Source organism: Lytechinus variegatus, chromosome 14 (genome assembly GCF_018143015.1).
Source record: "Lytechinus variegatus isolate NC3 chromosome 14, Lvar_3.0, whole genome shotgun sequence".
Lineage (NCBI taxonomy): Eukaryota > Metazoa > Echinodermata > Echinoidea > Temnopleuroida > Toxopneustidae > Lytechinus > Lytechinus variegatus.
In genome coordinates, this window is record NC_054753.1 from 11,798,262 (window position 1) to 11,816,985 (window position 18,724).

General features: G+C 36.5%; 1 pseudogene; it reads left to right on the forward strand.

Moving 5' to 3' along the window:
- Positions 1 to 34: 34 nt before the first annotated feature.
- On the forward strand, positions 35 to 8,913 carry LOC121428043 (annotated as a pseudogene).
- Positions 8,914 to 18,724: the final 9,811 nt, after the last annotated feature.

Sequence of the window (18,724 nt, forward strand, 5' to 3'; positions counted from 1 at the left end):
AAGTACTTGTGATTGTCTGGCGTTTTTCAGTCCATTATTTTTCGAGATGGAGACACCTGCACGTGCTACCTTGGGTTGGACAATCTCCATCCTGTTCTTAATGCATGTTATTTCGTTGGGAGAGTCTACGAAGCCCATCCCGGAACAGATGAAATATGTCGGCATCTCCTACGATATCATCAGGGGGAACCCCGAGGGTGACAAAAACTCCGGAGGGGTCGACCCCGGGCTTATGACGACCCGACGCGTCCTAAAGCTAACCTACGACGAAGGAAGATTATCGAAAGACAACGAGTACCGTATCCCCGATCAGGTGGACTACGAGCGTCGAAGCAGCTCCTACACGTCCAAAGAGAAGGACACGTATTACGGGACGAAAAGCTACGCCAAGAAACTGTCACATCAGGTTGCCGTTGACGGTAAGGTTATTCCTTTGTTACCCCTTTGGACCGTTGTTCCCCTCAAGACTTGTCAGGTCTCAAGGATTAATTGCTGACCTTGCACGGTCGTGGACGTCTGGACCTTGGCCTTGGAGGTCTGAAGTCCATAGACTTCATTAGGACCTTGACCTGTGTCTTGCCCTTGTCTTCTGCCTCACACAATCTTACCTTGGCTGTGTCTTTCCGGTCTAGCGCACATCACTGCTCCTTTTAAACTTATCGTCGATGTCTATTTCACATTGTACGCCTTACAGTTGTCAGATAATTATGCTGTTAGTCTTACGATCTTGTATATAAGAATAGTAGATGGACACGTTTACATGTATGTATGTAGTCTTCACGCTACTTGTAAGTGATTTGTTGTCAATGTAGATGGAAAGATAGATGCTACATTTTAGGGTATAAAACATTAACTAAAATTTGAAGAAAAAAAATCATTCGTTCCAAGGGTGATTATGATCTGCTTATAACGCATGGCTCCTAAGTTTTATTATTAAACTGAATCAAATCATGCTATTGGTAATTCCATGGTTATTTTAGTTTTACATGTTATATTTCATATTTGGAGGAACCTTAATTGGCCTTTCCATGAACTCTACATAAAAAGCTACGAGCATTCCATAGTACTGTCTGTACATATTTAAGTAGACTAGTTGTTATCGATCAACAGAGCCTTTTTTCAACATGTCTGAAGTCAGAAAATATTGTGATTTTGTTGTATGCACCAGACTGTTTTGGTTATTTTATCTTTTTCTTGGACAACAAAGAAATTAAGAGAGGGAATTTAAAAATGTCATAATCCAATATATCGAAAGAAAAATACTTTTCTTGTTTTGAACAGGTGTAACAGTGGGAAAAACATTATTGGTAAAGAAAATACCAACGTCATTTTTACGAAACAAACACAAATGGTCTAAAACTTTGTCAATATTTGTTGCCTTTGCACCAATAATTATTAAATTTTAAAGGGAAAGTTCACCCTTACAATAATGTGTTAATGCAGACACAAATTTGTTTTACCTCTGATAGGCGTATACAAGAAGTTGCCAAATACGGCAAGTAAATCCATTATTAAAATGGTTAATGATGAAATCATGTAACAAATGCTTGAGGAACATCATTTTAAATTTTCAGAGAAATACCATGAAGTTAACCAAAACCCAAGAAAAGTATAACAAGACTTTTAAACGTCCATAACTTGATTTCATAACCGATTTTGATGAAACTTGTTTTAAATTGTTCCCTTTTTTTACTATTTCCAATCAAACTACTTCTCATCTTGAGTTTTGATTTCCTATAACCTGACACACGACTGAGCAGCTCGGAATCAAAGCGTATAAACAACCACAACTACGTTAAGTTTTGGTGGAGTTTTCGAAAAATCTTGACAACCATGTTTTTCTGGTTTTCTCAAAACCATTTTCCGTCCCTTGAATTTTACTTTGACTCAACATAAGAAAGATGAAGTATTTTTAATATGTTTTCATTCCCCGCTGTTTCTTATCTCTTTAGCCAGCGTGGAAGCTCTCTTTGCTCAAGTGGAGTTTGCTGCCAGTCACCGTAAGGAAACGTCTTATTACCCTATAGTTTGGGATGGGATGAAAGAGGGGAAGGATTCGTAATCTGATAATCTAACCTTGGATAGCAAACTATAACATGTTCTACACTGTTGGTTTCTAACATGTGTAATCATATAATGGCCTAATACGTAGCTCTAGTTTTACCGGAAAAAGTTGGATACAGGAAATTATATACACTCTTATAAATATTTGCTATATCATTTATAACATCACAATGACCATCTGTAACCGTTTTTGTTTTTGTGTGTTATTTTGGCTACTCCTAAATAGTTATAATGAATGAAGTGGGGTTAAATTTACCGGCACGGACGCTTCTTACGATGTTGTTAATATTGTTATCACTGTAATTGTTAATATTGTTATCACTGTAATTGTTATTATTATCATTATTATTTATTTATCACTATTATTATTATCATCATTATCGATATTATTATCAATACCATATCTATTATTAATATTATTATCATTATTTTCATTATCATAATTATTATCATCATTATCACTGCTATATCAGATGTCATTATTAATGATCAATATTTTAATTTCATATCATTATTGTACGTTATCATATATCTTAATTTTATATTTCTGCATTTGTAGAATACAAGTCGGTCCAGAACGATGAGAGTACCAGTGGCTTTGTGTACTTTTCCGAGCAAACGATCAACAACTATGGCAGTATCCGCTATAAAATGGGGACTGGCTAGAGATGCCGGATTCGAACCAAGTCGGGAGTTCATCGCCACTGCCTGCGACCTGCCGGTTAACTATGATCGCGATGCCTACATGGAATTCCTCAGCAATTGGGGGACGGTAATGTTTTTACAATGTTTACACGCACTCAACAACTGGATACGTGCCCTATCCTATATTATTTATGTATGATTAAATTATTATGACGATGAGGGCGATTGATGTTATTGATGATAATGATTATAGTGATGATAAAGATTGATGGTGATTATGATGATGCACAGCAAAAACTGTGGTGTTAACCGGTGTACATAGAGGACTACACCAGTTATTTTACACCGGTGTTAAATTAGTGGTGTTAGTTTTACACATATACATGTACATGTAGGTGTTATCACAACTTTTGTTGTTACATTTACACTCTTTGGTGTTATGTTTAATCTCTAGGGTGCAATTTTAACACCTCAAGGTGTGGTCCTCTATTAACACCAATTGTTGTCAGTTTTAACACCGCAGTTTTTACAGTGTGTTGATAATGATTATGATGATGGTGGTGATGATGGTGGTGCTAATGGAGGTGAAGATGATGATGGTGATAGGCTACTCACGATCTTTAAATTTCTTGGTTGCACAAGGGTGTTCTTTTCGTTGGATGTGGCAAAGATGTACGATGTATACAAGCGAAATTTTGATTGCAAGTTGAATTTGACGATATACGGTTTGGTTTAGAGGTATGTTTGATCGCACTTTTATCCTTAACCATGGTAATATGACTAATAACGTTTCCAATTGACATGATTGAGTCCAGCGACCCTTTATCTCATCTGCATAACCTAGAATCCTTATATTATATTACCCAACCTTTAACTTGCATAACTTCACATCTTAGACGATGGATATATTTTGCATTTCATTCGGAAAATCCTATAGGCACGATATGGATCAGTTCATGTAACAGTGACTTTCACTATTGTTTTAAGCCACTGAAATCCTTGCATCTGATTGGTTCCAAACAAAGCTGTCACTGAACTCTCTGTTTGTTTCATGAACTGCTTCTCTGGCCTTCTGCTAACATTTTCCATCATCGGTTGACAAATTTGCCCCATTTTTCCAAACGTAGCACGTTGTGATCAAGGCGGATTTAGGAGCTCGTTCTGGTACGACATATCGCGAAGATAAATCATCTTTCATCAAAGACTCGACTACTGACGTAAGTAAATTTACCCAACAATTCCAGTTTCCTATGAAGTAATGATATCCCTGGCAGGTATATTGATCTGTTAGTATAGTTACGCACCCGGGGTTAGATGTGACAAGCCAACTTTCTATTAAACTGTTCGAATGAATTCTATATTGTGTATACTCAGTTCAGCAATGTTATACTTCAACATTAATCCAGAAAAAAGTAGACGGGCAATTTGGTGCTACATACGGATGTCCCAGCCATTCATGAGGATATGGGTAACATTAACTTATATACAACATGGCTGCTCCTAGGAAGCTCACGATACCTGAGAATGCATGTATACCTTAGCCGTTAACATATCAAGTTGAAAGTTAATCCAAAACTGACTTCCCATTAAACCATTCATTTGCCTCACAAAAGTACTACATTTACGTTATTACACATGAAAGCTTAACTGTGGTGCTGATACATGTACGTGTATGTACATGCAGATGGCCACACCATTTTACTCCGATGTTATATATTGTGGATGTTAGTTTTCACAACACCTTTGAAAACATTTACACGGTTTGGCCCGTATTCTGAAGTAAGGTCGATTCACATGTAACTTACACCGTGGTCTAACTCTTTGCTAAAATTATTAGAAGCCAAACACGTGACAATTCGTTCACATGGCAAGTTTCTTATGTTTACTATGTTCTACTTCTTTAATGATGAAGACAATTATCTATCCTTCCCCGACAGTTAAGAATGATTTGAGAGTCAAATGAGCTGATATGAACCTCTATTGATTTATGCCACAATTTGCTATCCATATTATACCGCAACTTTAGACCACAGTTTTATTTAACCCGACATCAGAATACGGGCATTTGGGTTCAAGCTCCATCTCTAAACCTTAAAACCGGATGTTGCGGTCATCGACGTATAAAACCAACAGATATTAATTTTAACATCCTGTTGTTGTTTTTTACAGTGTATAACATAAAAATTTGTTGTGTTTGAATTAGATAATGTGAACACTGTTACTTGTTCTACAAACAGATGTCCAATAGCTTGAGTGTTTCAGGTAGCTACAAGATTGTATCAGGATCGTTGGCACTGGACATGGACCGGTTTACACAGGACGGATCATCTCAAAAGAAATTTGGCTCGGTGCAGAAAGAGTATAGTGTTGGTACTGCGGAACATAATGGTATGTAGACTGTAAAATGATCCACAAACAGGGCCCAACTCTGAATTGAAAGAAAATGGAGATAGGTCCCAACCTCTTTCTGAAGGCATTAACAACATGACCGAGTTTTTTTCACGTTTACGGTCAACGTACTGCCAGTGTTTTCACTTCTCAAACAAGGTTAAATCCTGAAATTAGCAATTTGAAAATTTTCTAGAGTATCATGAATTGTCAGAAAGTTTGATGTTATCAGGCATGCGTTTAATTATTGAATATTATTTCCATTTTCAACCTCTCACTTTTGCGAGCGAGCGAATGCATTTCTTCATTTATTTATGTGTTAATATAATTATGTTCATAAATTGTTTTTTTGTAAAAATGTACTGGTGGAGAATTCTTCAAAGTTGAGGGCGCTCGAGTTTAGCAAAGTCTGTTATTATGACCACTCTCTGAAAGTTCAAGCGCCAATTGTCTTAACCACCTAGACCTAGGCACTATCCAGTTCATTCAAAGAAATACCCACTCATGCCAGATTAGTTTCCATGCACAGACCTTCTGATTGGAACTTTGATCAACAAGTGTGCCTCCACGCAAAGACTAGCACATACAAAACTTGCATTTCCAGTACATAAGGCATGAGTAGGCTGCACATTCAGACCCTTAACTCGAGCGAAGGGTTTGCCCAGCAGACTAGGCACAGGTGACGCCAAACAAAATAATAAACCAAACAACCAGCAGGTGAAACGGTCTAACTTAAACCAACTAGAATTCTGGTTTAACCAGGATTTACAGGGTTTCAGCTTCACCTTTGAGAATATCCCCTGACTTTATGATTCTGTCAGTGAACTGATATTTTTTACTCGCAGAACCCATCAGCATCAAGCTCATCGGGATAAACAAAGCTTTGGACGACAAATTCTGGACCAAACAGCAAGAGTATGAAGCGAGCGGAGATTGCCCAACTAACTGGCAGAGAGGTACTATCCAAGCAAATATCCTGGAAGCTTTTGGTGACTACCCAGAACACCGTCGTGTCACCCCAAGTGAAGGTAACAATGTATATAGAACAGTAAGTGTTGGGAAGAAAGTTCTCTTTTAAAATGAGAACATTCATAAATAGTGCCTTAAATATTCATGCTAAATTTGCCAAGTCTGTTAGTGAATACACAACAAAGCTCTGGAATTCATTGGGTAAATTTTTAATTCCCCGTTTCTGATTGAAATATCTAAAATTCAAAGTGGTCGCTATATAAGAAGTCCTTCTATACTTTAAAGAAGATATAACTTCTGTAACCTCACTATGACTTGCAATTTCGTTTGAGTAGGAGAAAAAAATAATAATGAAACATATTTTATGGATTAAAAGATAATATGTATGATCATTCGTTATCACCCTTACAAAAAATTCCTGCAGTAGCGTCCTCGTTTGTTTGATTTTTTCTGGTCAGACATTGATGTAAGTTTGGAGCTGACGTGGCCAGATGGAAAGTACGCGCTTCCAGAAGCGGCGACATTGTCAGGAGATACCTGCCCCAACACGGAACACTTGACGTGGGACTTCGGCATGCTATATCAGGTAACAACTAACTCGGGGAATACCTGTTCCAGAGGGAACCATTTGACCAACTATTGTACCAAAGACTTCCGGACCTACTACTGCACGAAGAACACTGCCAAAGCAGCACCGAGTTCCTGGCCTTGGATGCCTGGTGTATACTGCGTCTTCAAGGTCGGCCAAACCTGTCCAAATGGTACGTATCAGAGCACAATTACTTTAAAGTGTGTACTTTTCCGTCCTTGAATCTCGTGGTGTACTTTGTTTAAAGACCATAAACTTACTTTATTTTTATCCCTGAGTTGGTATATGAGTCTGATTTGGAAACTAGTTTAAAAAATAAATTAAAAAAAGATCACATCCGACCAAAAGGCTGAGTGAATGGAACATAGATTTATACCAATCCATGTAGGTGTCTTTAATGACTATAATAGACGATGTCAGAAAGAGGGTCTAACATTGTGCGTCTAACATTGTGCATCTTACGCAAAAGTTATCATCGTCAAAACTCTTTTGAAAATACACTGACGTGGAAAAAATGACTGAATTTAATGTTCATATTTCTGTATATGCATGTAATAGTTGTCTTTAAATATTGCTTACTGGAACTGTTAAAAGCTTTGGGGAATTATATATAGGATACAGGATTATCTTACTGCACTTGCTTGTATTCCAGGGTTCAATGATGGTTCTATCAGATGGAACGATGTGAACAGAGCAACTGACCCATTTTATACCGCAATGCCCACCGGGACCTACGAGGACGGACCCACTGAAATCAACTACTGCTGCCGTGAGGACGGAAGCGCATCCATCCCTATCATTTTACCAACTCAGAAGAGTTTCTTTCTCATGAAATATCACAGCGCTTGTCAGGAGGTTTGTAGCTAACAGGCAGTTTTGTTCCGTGACGCACGGATAGTTTAATAAAATGCATTGAATGCATGCGTCCCTAAAAAAAGACAACCAACAGCTGGTATAGGTCTTTGTCGAAAATTTGTGAACTGGAACAGTAGCGTTGTCCTTAGTTTGGATGCCTACAAAAAAAGCAAATCTTTCGTTCGTCTACGGTCGTGGACGACACTAATGTTTTGATCAACCAACCTTCGAAAAAGACTCCTGTGTTGCTTTTTGTCATGACGGCTTTTGATAAAACATTTTCTCCGTTCCTAAACCCTCCGTACGTCGCGGAGCAAAAACTTCCTATTTTCTCTTTTGTTATATTATAACAAGGATGAAACTGTTGTATTTTAAATGCTGCATTAAAATATTCTGCAATCTGTGAATCACAATTGATGTATATAGTTTGACTCTTCCACAATGATGTCTGACAAATTCTATTTTGTTTTGGATTGTAAAAAAAGTTCAAATTCATTAATTTATATTTGTAATAACCGAAATGTTGCTCCATCTTACAATGCTATTAGCCCTTTTCTCCACTGTCTTAGGTTCTTGGAATGACTGTAACAGAAGAGTCTTTGGAGTGGGGTACCAATGAAGCGAGACCATCACAGTGGCAGGATGGAGAACACCCTCGGCCTGGCAATACAGGTCATAATGTCTTGATCAAGTACTGCTTCTATCAACCACAAAATTAAAAGAGCTGCGATATATAACGATAGATACCCCAGAACCAACGATAATTCGCCCCAAAATGAATTTTGAGATTTTCATTGAGCTTGGTGAAGCATAATTTGAAATGATATATCATTTGTCAAAATTGATGAGCAATAACCCTCACAAATACTTGATTGAATGGAGAAGAAATTCAGCAACTGACTGCGAGAGTTTCACAAAAATGAGGGGAAAACAAGGTTCTGGGTTCACTCAAGCATGAGATCAGCACACTGCATTTTCAGTGAAACGTTCTAGCAGACCGCAAAAATATAGTCTCAGAGAAAATATTGTGCCTTGTTTTTATTCACCTATACGACTTCAAATTTTGATAGTGTGAAGAAGATTATTCAATCTTCAAATAAAGCAGATTTCCCTAATTTTTGCTGTTTGAAGACACATTAGTACTATTTTGGCTATTTACGGAGAACCTTCCCTGGCAACTTGTGGTTGGTTTTGGGGTGGCTAGTCACATAAAATGAATTGTGAGGGACTGAGGGGAGTGGGTGAGATGGGGGTAGAGAAATGAAGATGAGCTTGATTTTTTTTTGTTTTAACAAGTGCACACTTGGTTACCAATAATGCGTATAGAGTTTCCATTACAGGATGCAGGATAAAAGAGCATTGTCGATTAATTGCCTTGCTCACGGGCATCGATGCCGCGGCCGGGGATCGAACCCCAGACTTTCCATGTATACCCAGGCGCCTTAGACCACCCCACGGCACCTCCACTTGATGGAAACCAGTGTGATACGGGACTTGTGTGATGCTGCAGTCACACCGGTGTAACCGTCTCCAGACCGACCAAATATATTACATGAATTTTAAGGACATACCATTGATCGGTTTAGAATCGGAACCGTTGGTGTGACTGTACATAGCATAACGTCCATACCAAGAGAGAGAGGGGGGGGGGGGGGGTTCCTCCAGGTGATAGATAATGGGAAGAACGAAGGTGAACTTGATTACAATTTTTTTCCGATAATTAAAGGTCAAGTCCACCTGAGAAAAATGTTGATTTTTGTCTCACCTGCGAAGCAAAGTGAGACTATAGGCGCCGCTTTTCCGACGGCGGCGTCAACATCAAATCTTAACCTGAGGTTAAGTTTTTGAAATGACGTCATAACTTAGAAAGTATATGGACCTAGTTAATAAAACTTGGCCATAAGATTAATTAAGTATTACTGAACATCCTATTAGAGTTTCATGTCACATGACTAAGGTCAAAGGTCATTTAGGGTCAATGAACTTAGACCATGTTGGAGGAATCAACATCGAAATCTTAACCTGAGGTTAAGTTTTTGAAATGTCATCATAACTTAGAAAATATATAGACCTAGTTCATGAAACTTGGACATAAGGTTAATCAAGTATCACTGAACATCCTGCATGAGTTTCACGTCACATGACCAAGGTCAAAGGTCATTTAGGCTCAATGAACTTTGGCCGAATGGGGGGTATCTGTTGAATTCCCATCATAACTTTGAAAGTTTATGGATCTGATTCATGAAACTTGGACATGATAGTAATCAAGCATCACTGAACATTTTGTGCAAGTTTCAGGTCTCATGATTAAGGTCAAAGGTCATTTAGGGTCAATGAACTTTGGCCGAATTGGGGGTGTCTGTTGAATTACCATCATAACTTTGAAAGTTTATGGATCTGATTCATGAAACTTGGACATTAGAGTAATCAAGTATCACTGAACATCCTGTGCGCGTTTCAGGTCACATGACCAAGGTCAAAGGTCAATGAACTTTGGCCGAATTGGGTGTATCTGTTGAATTACCATCATAACTTTGAAAGTTTATGGATCTGATTCATGAAACTTGTACATTAGAGTAATCAAGTATCACTGAACATCCTGTTCGAGTTTCAGGTCACATGATCAAGGTCAAAGGTCATGTAAGGTCAATGAACTTTGGCCATGTTGGTGTTTTTGTTGAATAACCATCATATCTCTGTAAGTTTATTGGTCTAGTTCATAAAAAGTGGACATAAGAGCAACCATGTATCACTGAACATCTTGTGCGAGTTAGAGTAGTATTCAAAGTCAGCACTGCTGCTAAATTGAACCGCGTGATGCAGGTGAGACGGCAAGAGGCATACCACTTTTTAATTAATAGAGAAAACTCAGACAAGCAATATGCCGCAAATTTCATCAAAATCGGATGTAAAATAAAAAAGTTATTATCTTTTAAAGTTTCGCTTATATTTTACAAAATACTCATATGCACAATTTAGTCACATGCAAATGAGACAATCTATGATGTCACTTACTCACTATTTATTTTGTTTTTTATTGTTTGAATTATACATTATTTCAATTTTTACAGATTTGACAATGACAGACTTGACTGACTGAAAATGTTAAACAATGGTAATTTCACATGTTCAGGGAAAATAAAACTGTTTTACAGGATAATGGGGAAAAAATTAGAATATTAAATATAATGAAATACAAAAGAAATAGTGAGTGATGTCATCAGTTCCCTCATTTGCATACCGACCGGGATGTGCATAGAACTGTTTTTGTGAAATTAAGCGAAACTTTTAAATGTCATAACTTTCTTATTTTACATCCGATTTTGATGAAATTTTCAGCATTATGCTTGCAATATTTTTCTCTTTTTTATTCAAATCAACTTCTTGTTAGGATGGACTTGTCCTTTAATTCCTCGGCCACATTTGCTCAACGACGGCCGTACGGCGAGTCGACAACAGTTGTTTTATTCATTTTTATTCAAACCACCTATATGTAGCTGGTACAAAAATGTTAAAACGGTTGTTTTCGATTCGCCGTACGACCGCCGTTGAGCAAATGTGAACGAGGTATAAATTTTGTAAGATCTGACAACTTTCCTTGATTTTGATTGCCTAAGAAGCACCGATGCTGTGTCGGCTAAAACATCCGACAAGCACTTCCATGAAATGCTCCACTGGTTATCTTTGAAACCAATTTTGTCCAGATCTGGATTATTGTGATTGAATTTCTAATCTTACATTGTATTTTCCACAAAGTGAAGGGAATAGGGTAGACTGCTGTGCGGTCTGGTGGTGTGTTGGTTGTGGGAGGAGGAGACGTACTAGTATTATGTCATGCAATAATACATTTTGGGGGCTTTAAATTTGTCATTTTACTGGTAAAAGGAGATAGTGAACATGATATTTCGTTATTTGGTGCACGGAGCTATGAGGTTGTGCGTCTTTTTATATTTTAATGTCTATTTACATGAAAATTTTTCACGCATATAGTCTAGGAAACGATCTGGATTCCCTTTTTACACAGCAAAAACTGTGGTGTTAACCGGTGTACATCATGCTTGTAGTTGTTTCTACTGCTGGGGCACACTGTAAAAACTGTGGTGTTAAAACTGACACCAATTGGTGCTAATAGAGGACCACACCAGTTATTTTACACCGGTGTTAAATTGGTGGTGTTAGTTTTACACCTATAGGTGTTATTACAACACCTATGGTTGTTACATTTACACTCTTTGGTGTTATGTTAGGTGTCAGTTTTAACACCAAAGTATTTACAGTGTGTCCCTGCAGTAGAAACAACTACAAGCATGATTTTGTGACACAGTAATATAATAATGAATTAGTCATTATTTCCGTTTCTCGTCTAACTAGAATTATTGAATCATATTTTTTTCGAATTTGTAATATGACAGGTATGAGGTGTTTCATTTCAGAATTATATCCCAGAATTACAATAAAGATGGCATGTTAACGAATAGCAGACTAAACCTATTAATATTTTACGTTTTCACGATCTAAGATCATGGGAAGATAATTCTCATGAAAATCATTCTTCAATCATTCATAATATGTATGTATTTATAGACACACACATACACGTACACCCTCATCCTCGTTTTAGACACTCTATACACACAAATTACCTCACTCACAGGTTATCCACATAACCTAACCCCTATATCCTTACATGTTTTCTATTAAGAATTTCATCAAAATTATTTACAAAACGGCAAGATGAACAATTACAACAAAATTTAAAACAAACAAGCATCGATCGTCGTAACAAGGAGCTTCTAATTAGAAGCATCGATTGTCGTAACAAGTGGAGCGCCTCTGGAGTCTCGCCTGCATACACGATTCAATACAGCTACAGCAGTGCTGACTTACAAAATGATTGTATAATAATTATTCACACAAAATCTTCATTCATATGATAATAAAATACTATGTTCATTTGACCTTGTGACATAGGACTTTTGCAAGATGACCACTGATATTTGCCCGTATATTTCAATGACCGTAAAATGGCCTTTGACCTTGGTCATGTGACCTGAAACTCTTGCAGGATATTCACTGATACTTGATAACTCTAATTTGTCCAAGATTCATGAACTAGATCCATACACTTTTGAAGTTATGGCATGGCAATTTAACAAGAAATGGCCAAAGTTCATTGACCCTATAAATGACCTCTGACCTTGGTCCTGTGACCTAGAATTCATGAAGGAGTTTTACTTGATTACCTTTATATCCAAGTTTCATGAACTAGGTCTGTATTTAAGTTATGATAAATTTAGAAAAATAAAACGACCTTAGTTAAGATTTCAATGTTGACGACGCCCCGCCAATAGTCTCGATCTGCTATGCAGGCGAGAAAAAAAATGAAATGGAGGAAGAGGCGGGAGACTTTGTTTCAATTTCCACTGATGAGCTCCAGTCGAACAGTTCACGAATATTGAATAACCCCTGGCATTTCTTCGGGCTTATATTTCCATTATGACGCTTGTGAGAAAAGAAATGCTATTTGTAAAACACATTGAAAGCGACCCAAATTTTCTTTAAAACATGTAGGGTCGTAGAGTGATTTCCTTCGGCAAAAATTGAACCACGATGTGCTGCACTCAACCTGGGTGAGATAAATAAGCACAGGCAGGAAGTAATTTTTCCCCAAAAAGCATTCAGCACCGGAATCGACAGACTGAAAAAGCCGGCCATATACATGATATAGGAGTGCTTCGAGCACCTAAATATGTGGATATCTGCGCTATAAAAAAAAACCCTATATTATTACTGTTGTCATCATCATCATCGTAATCATTATAAGGACACATATAATTGCCTTTGATTAGTACAATTACAAAAATTAGGCATCTTGGTAATTGATTCTACTTCCGGATGAGGGGGGGGGATACACAACGGCCTACCCCATCCCCCAAATAATAATCTATACAGATTGAAGAGCGCTAACACAACTCCAACACAAACCAACCAAAGCCTTTTTTTCTAAACTTCAGCCCATAATCCACACTCTCTCTTTCTCTCTCCCACCTTGATCGGTCTTGGGTCTGTTTCGTTGGTGTGACTGTTACAAGGTTACGTCACTCGATTAATTATAACGTGCGCGTTCCACACCCACGCAGATATTGCGCACTATATGGTTTTAAAAACCATCTAAATGCAACAAGCATAATTTATGAGCATTCGCCAGAACGGAGAATTGAAGTCGATGTTTACCATCAAACTTTTAAGAAAAATTGTATAATTTGTTGACGAAATGAAGCAACACCTTCACTTGCAGACGAAACGAAGCAACACTTCGTAATCTTCGCAATCTTCTTAGAAAGTTTTGGTTTGAAAGTAAGATCTCTTTTTGAAAACTAGATGTTTTGGCTAAAGAGCAGAAGGAGGATCTTGCATATTTTGTTTAAATTTCTTCCGAAATATTAAAATGAAAAAAATGTTCAATTCACAGAGGAATTCATTTTTATGGATCTTAATCGGACCAAAAATTTGCATTTTTTAGGATTACAATTATTCAATTTACATGTTGAGACTCTCTTAAAGTAATTCTTTGAGCAGCTTTAGAATTCAGTTTTCTTTATTGTTTTGACGAAGTTATAATGCATGATTAGTAATGTTGAAAGAGCAAAGAGTTGAGCTGTGTCAGTCGATCAGTCATTCATAATGCACCTACTTTTTTCAATAAAAAGGGCTGCACGGATTTATCTAGAAGATCTAAGAGATTGAGAAGGTGTTCGGTCTCAAACAATTACTTTGATTGATGAAAAACTATATCATGTTCATGTTATGTCTATCTTTAGGAAGTCAACATGGAAAATGTGGAATTTACCCAGATGATTTTGTTTCTCTCAGTAGGTAAGTTCTGATATTAGTAACTACTTTTGGCTAAATAAACTTCATTACTGTATGAACGAAATAGTTTAAACAATTTTCTTCGATGCCATAGGTTACCATTGACTTGACTTTAAAATATCTCCGCGACAAAGTCCCACTTGACACCTGTGCCTATTATGACCATGGGGAATGGTAAGCGGGGATGCTGAATGACCCCCCCCCCCCGATTCTTCAAGGGCTGCTGCGTATGTTTTACACCATAACCAGCATGCGAAAATGTAGAAATTTGACCGAAATCACCTTCATTTTAGAGTAAACCCCCCCTATGTTTGCTTGTCAATTCCACCCAAGCACCTGGTATCCATAATATGTTGTGAAAATCAAGCCCAGAAAAGAAGGGTGCAAAAATCATTACTTAGTTCTTCAGAAATTAAAATGACCGGAAACACCATCTTAATTTGAGCCCATGCACTATTGATCTCCCCTTGACATCTTTCCAGTCACAGATATCTTGAAAGTGTCTGCATGTATTGTTTTTCTGCCTCTCCTTATAGAGTTGTCTGTTTTATCCATTTGAGGTACTGTTGAATATTATCTAATACCATATCAAAACATAAATCAAAGTTTACAAATCAAATACAGTACACGTTTTTAAATGAGACAAAATAATGTAGGCCTAAATGTAATTTAGATTGCTTACGTCTTTAACTTTTTATTATTGTTCAAAGATTATTTTTCACTACACTGTAAAAATTAAGTGCTAATTTAGCACTTGTATAGTGACTGCACTACGAGTGCTGATTTTCTAGTTTATTTGAACTAGAAAATCAGCACTCGTAGTGCAGTCACTATACAGGCACTGTAAGTGCTATCTTAGCACTTCACTTTTGTTACAGTGTATTACAGTAAATTACTACAGTGTTATGATATTGATGACATCAATAAAACGTATATAACGAATCTATTTTCTGATTATATATACAAATGATTGTTGATGGGGTATCTGATAAAATTAGAAAAGGCTTTGTTTTCTTCATTGATATCGAGGATAGGTTCTTTTTAGAGAAGAATAAACATATCCGATTGTACTCCTAGCATGGACTAATAATTTCAGGATATTATCCGTCCTTCTACCTTTCTAATATGCAGTTACTAACTTGGTTGAAAATATAATAGTGATAAGGGCTCAGTATTTTTTTTTTTGATATAACAAAAACATTTCCAAGACAAATCTAAAAAGATCTTCAAATCAAATTTTTCCCTTTTGTAAGATAGGAATATCAGATGATGCTTGAAACATTCACATTATTAAAGCTTTTTCAAAGACACGGGCTTAATGGGAGGCTTTTTCGGAGTGTCAGAGTATGATTACAACATAAAGGAAATGACAATGTAAGCCTGTGCGGATATAAATTTAGACACGCACACACCCACACCCGCACATCCACCCATAGATCTATTGTACACACACACAAACACACTAGGTCATGTAACTTGGCAATCGGGGACTCATTTATCATTAATCACCAAAGTGGAGACTTGTGTTTCCAGTTTCATCCCCTCGAAAACTTGAATTTTATCATCTAACGGGACTCAATTTTGACCAATAGCGAACCGGGGACCCTTCGTACCCCATATACACAACCTCAGCATATCGCTGAAAATGTAGTCAAAGTCTAATGAACATTATAAACGTATTAAATAGATGGGCTGATGATGCGAGGTCCTCCCCCTTTGTATTTTATCACAATGAATTCATTATTATTTTATATTTGTCAGACGTATGTGTAACAGTATGTATCTTGGTAAAATAGATCTTGTAAAAAGTGCCATTAGTTACCATGGTATTACTATGGTATTATCATATTAACGATGGTACTATAGTACGACCATAGTACTACCACAGAAGTACTTTACGGAATAGTAATAATGGCCCACAAATGTAATAACGCCCACAAATGTAATAACACTTTACCCACAAATGTAATAACACTTTACCCACAAATGTAATAATTTCACCCACAAATGTAATAATGCACTTTACCTACAAATGTAATAAGTTTTGATCGCCCACAAATGTAATAATGACTTTACCCACAAATGTTATAAGTTTGAAGGGATTTTTTGGCAATTCCGTTCTAAACTAAAATCCTATAGTAATGCGTTCATATGCACAAAAGTGCAAAGTCTCTTTTCCTGACCCGGTTAATAAACAAATTATAATATAAGTCCAAAGTCTTTATCCCAAACCCAGTTGTTTCAAAAATTATAATATGAATCCAAAGTCTTTATTCCAGACCCGGTTGTTTAAAAAATAATATGAGCCCAAAGTCTTTATTCCAGACCCGGTTGTTTAAAAAATGATAAGTCCAAAGTCTTTAGTCCAGACCCGGTTGTTTCAAAAATAATAATATAAGCCCAAAGTCTTTTTTCCAGACCCGGTGGTTTCAAAAATGATAATATAAGTCCAAAGTCTTTTTTCCAGACCCGGTTGTTTAAAAAGTTATAATATTAGTCCAAAGTCTTTTTTTCCAGACCCGGTTGTTTAAAAAATCATGATATAAATCCAAAGTCTTTTTTCCAGACCCGATTGTTTAAAAAATCATGATATAAATCCAAAGTCTGTTTTCCAGACCCGATTGTTTAAATACTAAGACCATACTTATTTCTCTGACCAAATGATGCGAGCGCGAAGCGCGAGCTGAAAATTTTTGATATTTAGATTACAAAAAGAGACATTTTAAGGAATGATTTTAGGACTTCATGAAGAGCCGACAAATCTTATCAATCCACTAATTCGAAAGTAAGCACTGACAGGAAATTTTTAATATGCAGACCTTAAAATAGGGCAATCACTTCAAGTAATCATGAAAAACAAGCATATGTCACTACATTTAAAAACAAATAATAAAACAAAAATGATAACTCGAAGTGCGTTGAAACATATTTGGTGTATAACTCGTTAAACAGACAATGCGAATACCAGGAATAATGAAAAACTAGGCACTGAGCAAATTATGTTTCATAAAGTTATGAAAAAAATATTTCTTGTGTAATATAGCATAACATATACAGTATAATATGACATTATAATGTACAATAATTTCTTCTTTCCCACTACGTTTTCTTCTCCCTCTTTTTCTCCCTTTTTTGCCAGCAGATTTGGGGGAGGGGGGCGCACGTGCCCCCTCATGCCCCCCCCGTAGTTACGCCACTGTGTACCATAGATGTTGCATGGTTGATGTTAATATAGTGAACAGCTTCACACAAAAACTTTCATGGTATTTCATAGTACCTTCATTGTTCTCTGTGAAAACTGTGTGGTTCTGTATGGTACTTGTTTGACTATGCTACTATCACAACCTTGCAAAGTACTTTCTTGAAAAACAAAATAACGGATGAATAATAACGCGGTTGTTTGCATACATGATCTGTTATTATATTTACATGGTACATGATGTATTCATATAGATTGCATATTATAATGAAGAAAAGTTTTGTAGCACGGAATAAAAATTTGCTAAGCGTTTTGAATATGGCTGTCCCCATATAAAAGGCACCATGGTTTTACCATAATACTTTTACGATGGTAAAACCATAATATTACCATAGTATTGTAAATTGACATATAAAGGGAGTACAATTACCATGGATGGTAATAATACCATGGTAATACCATAATATTATTATGGTTGTACTATTCATTACCACGGTACTTCCATGTCATGAGTCATGATTACCATATATTCTTTCGTAAAAAAAGTACCATTAAGTACCATGGTATTACTATGGAATCCCTGATCTGGTCCAATTTCATAAAGGACTTACAACTGCTGTAATATTGCCATTGGTGCAACTACCATAGTAACAGGGCTAGTCAGCAAATCAAAATCAAGGTTACCATGGTAGTTGCCATAATGGCAAATTTACAAGAGTTGCAGGTCCTTTATGAAATGGATCCCAGGACTTCACTCATGAAAATTCATTACAAAAATAAATAACCAAAGTTATAGTTAATATAGCTATAATTAATGTGTTCATGTTTATGCAATGATTCCACCACAAAAAATGTGTGGTTAATATATATTATTCATAATCATGACATCTAATTTTGGAAGAATGTTAGAGGGTTTAATATGGAAAACTGTAAACCATATTTTCTCAAATTTTCTCAAGATGAAGAAGTAAATGATAGGTCTGTGTGGAAAGGTGTAGGAAAGGATTAGGATTTAGGATTATGATGTAAGATTTTAGGATAGGATAAGATGATATGGCTTAGGGTATGCAGTTGTAAAATGTGCTTCAATGAACTTCACACTAATTATTTTTTTTAATTAACTCACATGGGGCTCATATCTG